This window comes from Tenrec ecaudatus, chromosome 1 (assembly GCF_050624435.1).
Source record: "Tenrec ecaudatus isolate mTenEca1 chromosome 1, mTenEca1.hap1, whole genome shotgun sequence".
Lineage (NCBI taxonomy): Eukaryota > Metazoa > Chordata > Mammalia > Afrosoricida > Tenrecidae > Tenrec > Tenrec ecaudatus.
In genome coordinates this window covers 78,021,458-78,029,954 of record NC_134530.1, presented here as the reverse complement: position 1 = coordinate 78,029,954, position 8,497 = coordinate 78,021,458, and positions in this window count along the sequence as shown.

Genomic DNA, 8,497 nt, shown 5'->3' with positions numbered 1-8,497 from the left:
GTATCGACTTTCGGACTATCAAGAATAATGCTGCCCTGGCCATGTAGGCTCAAGTGCATGGGCCGTGAATTCATTAACGTAGCCCTTCGAGCCAAAGTCTAACTCCCACCAAATGATCTTCTCTTCATGGATCTGCTAAGAAAGTGGGAGAAGATACTGATGGGATTCACATATAATTGTGCACAGAATTTCTTGACATACCATCCTGTTGTATGTAACATGAGCCCTTTAAGAAACAGAAGGAGGGATCTCAACACCAGCAAGAGCCAGGAGTACACCCAAGATCCCTGTGCAGTGAACATCCTGGGTCCAGAAGACAGCTGCAACACCAGAAGAGTCGCAGCAGAACCGGGAGCCAGAGCACGGAACAGAGTGATGGGCTTCTCAATCCATGGAGCAAGTAAAGCTCAGGGCCTTTGTGCAGGAGGCTGGCATTGAGTGGAGTGCCTCTGGGTACTTAATTCAGGAAGTTGGGTTCATTGATCCAGGAGCTTGAGGTGAAGCAGGCTTTCCCCTTGAACTTTACAGTTGAATGGTCTGCTCTTTGGGGTGTTTATTAACAAAACCCGAAAGAACTTTACACCCTTCCCCATAATCAAGTCCACCCTGAGCATTTCTCACTAGCACTGCAACGTGTTAACTTCCTTAGTAGATCCTTTCATCATGAATTTTGTCTATGGTTCTGTGCAGTCATGACAATGGATAGTAGAATCCAGAGGAGTAAACTCGAGAACATTCATTACAACAGCACAACAGGGCTTTTTCTGTGCACATGTGTTTTCATTTCTCTTGTGGTCACCATGCGTCAAAATCAACTTGACCACAACTGGAATATTCTTAGGAATGAAACTGCTGGGTCATACGGAAACTTGAGGCTTATCTTTGGGAAACTGCCACCCTGTTTTACATAGTATTGCACTTTTTATGCTCCCATCAACCATGTATGTGGATCCTATCATGTTGAGCACAGATATTCCATGAGTACCAAGGGGTTTAAGATTGCATTTCCCTAAATGGCTCATGATTGCTGCTCAGTATCCTTTCGTGTATTGAGTGACTGCCTCTACTTTTCAATCTCGAATCCAGAGATGGGGAACCTTTTCTTTGGCCAGCAGCTATTTGGAGCTTTATGACATCATTCTCAGGCCGTGCTGATCAAACCTTTAATTAACTCACCACTGATGTGATGCCTAGAACTACTTGCTTTTGGCAAGGCATGTAATGTTAGCAGCTCATTTCCCCCTCCCTCCTTACACCCCTCCCTCACAAACCCTTAATAACTTATAAATTATTATTATTTTGTCATGTCCTACACTGTCTAACGTCTCCCTTCACCCACTTTTCTGTTGTCCATCCCCCAGGGAGGAGGTTATATGTAGATCCTTGTAATCGGTTCCCCCTTTCTACCCCACCCTCTCTCTACCCTCCTCCTGTGGCCAGTCTCACCACTGGTCCAGAGGGCTTCATCTGTCCTGGATTCCCTGTTTCCAGTTCCTATCTATACCAGTGTACACCCTCTGGTCTAGCCAGATTTGTAAGGTAGAATTGGGATCATGATAGTGGGAGGGAAGAAGCATTAAAGAACTAGAGGAAAGTTGTATGTTTCATCATTGCTACACTGCACCCTGACTGGCTTATCTCCTCCGTGTGATCCTTCTGTAAGGGGATGTCCAGTTGCCTACAGAGAAGCTTTGGGTCTCTACTCCACACACACCCCCTCATTCACGATATGATTTTTTGTTCTTCGATGCGTGATACCTGATCCCATCGACACCCTGTGATCACACAGGCTGGTGTGCTTCTTCCATGTGGGCTTTGTTGCTTCTGAGCTAGATAGCTGCTTGTTTATCTTCAAGCCTTTAAGATCCTAAAGGCTTTTGATACCCGGGAACCATTAGCTTTCTTTGCCACATTTGCTTATGCACCCGCTTTGTCTTCAGCAGTTGTGTCAGGAAGGTGGGCATCATGGAATGCCAGTTTATTAGAACAAAGTGTTCTTGCATTGACGAATTACTTGAGGGGATGCCCAATGTTCATCTGCTTCCTTAATACTAAACCTATAAATATATGCACATAGATCTATTTCCCCATCATCATATATAAATATATTTACATATGTACTTGTCTGTATTTAGACCGCTATAAATGGCCTTTGCCTCCTACTTCTTTCCTTTAATTCTGTTTGCTTACTTCTTGTCCCACTATCATGCTCAGCCTTCATTTGGGTGTCAGTAATTTCTTTCAGTTACAGTGCCCTTGTTCAAGCCCTACCAGGCCTCCTACACCCTCCTCGCCACTGATTGTGGATCACTTGCTTTTCCCTTGTCCCTGGGTTTATTTACACCACTTCCTTTCCCCCACATCCCCCTCTCCCATGTTCCCCTGGAACCATCAGTCCCATTGTTTTCTCCTCCAGATGGTTTGTCCCGCCTATCTTATCTAGGTAGACCTGCAGAGATAATAATGTGCACAAAAAACAAGACAGAGTTAAACAATGCAAAAAAAGAAAATAAACAACAAAACCAATGACAAAAAATCAAATAAATAAAAGCCTGTAAATAGTTCAAGGTCTTTTTGTTGACCTTTAGGGGTGTTTTACATTTGAGTCTGATGGGTGTCACACTCTAGCCCCAAAGTCTATTTTTTGGTATTCCCTCAAGACTTCCTTGCTCTGCTCCTCTTTTTTTTTTTAACTCTTGCTGTTCTGTTGCACACCCTTAAGTGTTTTGCCTCCGTGTGGTGGGGTCAGATGGGGTGCAACTTCCACACTGTGTCTCCAGTGTTGTCCCCCGTAGGGCTGTGGATCAGTGAGGGATGTCATGTCACCTAGTGGGGCCAGCCATATGGTCTTCTCTGTGGATTGGCTGCTCTGAGCAGGGCTTGTTGGGCCAGGATGCGCTCGACTCTCTCTTCCTTCCCCCTCATTTGTTCCTGTGTGCTCTGATCAGACATGTCCCTCTCCTGAGCTGTAGCTTCATTTTTGTCCTCTGAAGTGAATTCTTCTGGGGGAGGGGGGCTATTTGGAACTTTTCAATGGCTCTATAGTTTCTAATGGCTAAATCCTTTGACAAATGAGGCATTTCCTTAGTTGGCCTTAGTCTACCCTTTAGGTATCAATATTTCTGCTCCTCATCTCCCAGCTCTGCTCTAGCCATATGGGAGTATATGCTCCTGGAAATATGTTCTTTGAACATATGGTGCTATTTCAAGATTCTGTGCATTTGTTCATAACATTCCTGTTGCCAAGAATCCCTTTCTTGCTTTCTTCAGATAATTTATTTCCACTTCCCCTTTGATGCTAAATCCCTGCCTTCTCCCCTAGAACATGTTTTTGTTCTTTCTTCTTAAAAAATAATTTTACTGGGAGTTCTTACAGCTCTCATCACAATCCATCCATCCATCCATCGTGTCAAGCACATTTTTATATATGTTGCCATCATCATTTTCAAAACATTTTCTTTCTACTTGAACCCTTGATATCAGCTCATTTTCCCCTCCCTCCCCCACCCTCCATCCCTCCCTCACCCTTGATAATTTATCATTTTTTCCCATGTCTTACACTGAACGATGTCTCTTTCACCCACTTTTTCTGTTGTCCATCCCCCAGGGAAGGGGTTATATATAGATCATTGTAATTGGTTCTCCCTTTCTCCCCCCACCTTCCCCTTGCCTTTCTGCTAATGCTACTCTCATTATTGGTCCTGAAGAGTTTATCTGTCTTGGATTCCCTATGTTTCCAGTTATTACCTGTACCAGTATACATCCTCTGGTGTAGCCGGATTTGTAAGGTAGAATTGAGATCATGATAGTTGGGGGAAGAAGCATTTAGGAACTAAAGAAAAGCTGTATGTTTCATCGTTGCTACACTGCACCCTGACTCGATCATCTCTTCCCCGAGGCCCTTCTATAAGGGGATATCCAGTTGTTTACAGATGGGCTTCGGGTTTTGAGTCTCCATTCCGCACTCCCCCTCCTTCATGTTGATATGGTTTTTTGTAGAGCATGTTTTCTGATCAGCCCCATCATGATTAAGTTGGATCTCTGCGTTTCCCTCTGTAGCTGTACTATATTGGGGCTGGTCCTCTAGTTTGCCTCCCCCCAAGCCCAATTAAGCTGTGAACTCCCGGAGAGCATGGGCTGGGTTTGACTATCTTGTCCTCAAGGCCTGACTGAAATGAACTAATTGCCTAGGATCCTGGTGTCCATCAACACCTCGGGCTCAAGGGCTATGAGCCCGTTACCGTTCCCCAGGAGAAAGCAGAGCCAGGTTATCTTCGGGTATCTTAAAATAGCCCAGATTACGCCACAGAAAACCTCTTTCCAATTGTGGGAGCATGTAATCCTTAAAAGATAAGACATCTTTTAAAAGGGGTGGTAGTGTAAATAGTCCCCTTTATATTAATCCCTTTGATAGCACCAGCTTCAACTACAGGCACCGGGCAACATTTCTGAGTGTCACTCTTTGGTATGCTTCACTATGGGCCAGCCACTTTCATGTCCACACAGTGAACTCATGGAAGAGACAGGACACAGAGCCTAAGAGCACAGACTCTGGAGCAAGCCAGTCTGCCTCAGTTTCACTCCCAGCTCCACCATTAACCAACTGCACAGCCTTGAAAAGTTATGTGATTTTTATGAAGTTGGTGCGTGCGAATTTGTGAAGAACTAATGACTTCTGTGTCTCTGTTTCTTCTATAAAATTGGTAGGATGATCATACCCATAGTCTAATAAAAATGTAATGTACATAAAGCTCTTAGAATAGGACTTGATGTGTTAGATAAGCTTTAGCTATTACTATAAACTTCTCCTACTAATCTTGCAAGTGACAAGGTATTGTCCTCATTTTATAATAGAGGAACCGGAAGCTTAAATGGAGGAATGACTTGCTCCGGAGTACATCTACTCTTCACTATAGACATGGCTAGATTCCAAAGACCACGGTTGATAGGTGAAATCGGCGTTATGAAAAAATGGAGGATGACTACATCATTATGTAACTGCCAAATTCCATCCATGCATAACTGGCAAAGCACTGAGATTCATGGCCCAGCCAAGTTGACACAAACTTTAAGCACCACAGCCAGTGCTACTCGGACCGCACACCTTATCATTGGTTACTAGCAGACATGCATAGATCGTATATAGAATGGAGTCAGATAGTGGAATTTTTACTCATTATAAATGCAAAATGTTGCATGGATAAGGAGAGAGTTGATAAGTGAGGCACAGGTGTACCGAGGCTAAAAGCTGGAATTCGGTGTATTGGTAGGGTCATATTTTCTCTGGAACTTTCTTTTTCTCTTTGATTTTATAGTAGTCCCAGATAGTCTTTGGCTCGTGGCCCCAGAACTCCAATCTCTGCCTCTGTCTTCACATGGCTGCCTTCCCTTTGAATCTGTCTGTCTCTGTCTCTTTTCACAAAGACATCACTGAGATTGGATTTGAGCCCTCTGCATCCCACTAGGACTTCATATTAATTTAACTAGTGACATCTGCAAAGGTGCTATTTTCTTTCTTTTAAAAAAATAATTTTATTGGTGGCCCATACAACTCATCACAATCCATCCATCCATTGTGTCAAGCACATTTGTCCATTCCCTGCCCTCATTAGGTGCTATTTTCAAGTAAGGCCACATTCACAGCTATAAGAGGCTAGGACTTGGAACATATATTTTGAGGGTACACAATCTATAAAATCTGTCCCACACATTCTCTTTAATCCTTCCTCATTCTCTGTCAGGGCAGGGTTGGGGACAAGAAGTAGTAGCAGCTAGGTTGAACCAGCCACCCTAATTAAATTCTTAGGACTTTGACCATAGCATATCCTTCTACAGAGGAATATGTAGTTACCAGTGACTGTTGGAGAGGGGTGAAGAATTCAACTTCCCCAAGTATTCTCACTGATTACCCCCTACTTACTGTTCTAGCTCCTTTCCAGGGTCACATGTATATAAACCATGTATTCTCCAACATATATTAATTGAGGTTTTGCAAAACCCTTCCTAAACCGAAATTCTCTGGTTAGCAAATTCTCTGATTTCTTCTTCTTCTTTTCTCACTGGATCCTGTGCCCAATAACTCTCCTTTGTGTCGTGCTATAGCCTACACATCGAGGACACAGCAAGGAATGAGGCTCAGTCCCTTTTCTCAAAGTACTCATGTCTAGTGGAGGTCAAGATAAGTAACAGCAAAAGAATTTGACCAGTACTCTTTAGAAGGAAGGGCAGGGCTATGGGCACTCGGAGAAGGTCTAGAACCCAGAGGCAGGTCAGAGTGATTGGTCTGTCTAGTACAGGTGGAAATAGGTGATAGAAAGCTTATTGGAGGGTGTGACTTATTGCTAAGCTGTCAACTCTAAAGATGGATTGTAGAAGAAGCCCATTAAGAAAACAGGTATCAGCATTAATCTTTGACTTTTGCACATACATCCATCACATATTTACAGAACCCTACTCTGGCCAGGCCTTAAGTTAGATTCTGATGACACAGATGTGAATCAGACAGTTCTGGGGAGTTCACTGCTTAATCTAATGTAGCATCTTACTATTTATAAGCCCTTTCGCCATTATTAATAATAGCTGACATTTGCTAAGTACTTATTTGTGCCGGTGTTCTGCTAAGCTGTACACATTATTAATCTAATTATTTTAATTCTCAAAAATTTCATTTGGATGTTCAGTACAGGAGGGCAAGGATGTTGTCTGCTTTGTTCATTAATGGATCCTGAGAGCCTAGAAGATGATACTCACTTCCATGGAGTGGATTCCAATGCAAGCAACCCTGTGGGCAGAGAACTGCCCCTTTGGGTTTCTGAGGCTACAAATCCTCACAGGCGCAATAAACTGTAGTGGGTTCAAACTGGTAACCCACTGTGCCACCACCAGGACTCCAGCACATAGTCACTCGCTGCCATCATGTTGATCCATCTCATGACAAGCGACCCACGGTGAACTACCCCAGAGGCTATCGATCTTCATAAGAGCCGACAGCCTTCTCTTTCTCCTGTGGAATGGCTGGTGTGCTCCAATTATGACCTGGCAGGGTTAGCAGCCCAATGCATCACGCCATGATGCTACCAGGCCTCCTCTGGCACATAATAGACACTCAAAAAATTGTTGAATGAATGAATAGACCACCCTGACAATAAATAGATAAACTATCACTCCCAGTTCACCGATGAGCAAACAAAGGAGCTGTGAAATCACGGATTTTCTTAAGACCACCCCAATCGTAAAAGGAAGAACTGGAACACTTGGGAAGTACTCAGGACTTCTAAATCCAACATTGTTTTAGAGACAAGCGAAGCTCACACTTTACATCAGGTTCACCTAGAGGGCTTGTCAAAATACAGATTGCCAGGCCCCACGTGGAGAGTGTTTTCAATTCAGAGGGTCTGGATTAGAGTCCAAGAATAATCATTTCTATCTGATTCCAGGTGATGCGGATGCTGTTGGCTCAGGGACCACACTTTGAGACCAGTGGTCTGTATCAAACGACCTCTCCATTTCCCGTATTCCTGTTAAACGAATCCAAAACAAAGGGCCTCCCTGCGCTCAGTCAATTCCAACTCATAGTGTCTCTTTAAGACAGTGCAGAACTGCTCCTGGGGATAGTCTACACAGTTTAATGAGCAGAAAGCCGCCTCCTCCCAAGCAGAGGCTGGTAGTTTGGGACTTCTGACCTTGAGGTGAGCAGCCCAACATGCACTCCACCATTCCACCATGGCTTCGTAGAAAGTGAATAGGAATGGGGTTAGGAAGAAAAGGAGTCCAGACGGGTCACACAACTTGCCCAGCGTTCCACAGCAAGCCGTGGTCGAGGTCACTGAGATTAGAAAGTTATCGCCCAGAACAGGGCACAGGGGTGGGCAGGGAGGAGGCTGTTTGTCAGGAGCGAGCGGAGATAAAGCCAGAAAGGTGGCCCCGCGACTTGCTGCTCAGAGCGAGGGGTCGGTGGCTTTGTCACTGAGGGCCACCCCCCTCTGGGCCTGTCAAACGCGGGGCCTCCGAGCAGGCCGAGGCCTAGAGGGTGCGTCGGTCCGGTTTCGGACTGCGGTCCGCAGCCAGGCAGGCGGCGTGGGGACCCCGCGGTGCCAGCACCTTTGCGCAGACCCCGGCGGCGGCGCGCGCACGGGTCCCTCCGGGGAGACCCTTCCCGGCGGCCTCCCGCCTCGCGCACCGCCCCCGCGCGCACGCACCGAGGGGGCGTGCCCCAGCGCAGGCACGCACACCAATCCCGGGCCTTCGAGGTGACCTCACGCCAACGGGATTGGCCGCGCGCCTCCGCCCTCGCCGCGGGGGCGGTCCCCTCGCCCACGTGTACGCCCCCGGGGGCGGGGCTCGGCTAGTTGTGTGACCTTGAGGAACGCACTTTCCTTCTCTGAGCCGCATTTATAAGATGCATCTATTAATACCGGTCCTGAAGCGATCCGGAAATAGTGAACACGTCCGAGGACAGCTAGCATGCTTTTAAACAAGGAGGAGGAGCAAACACGTT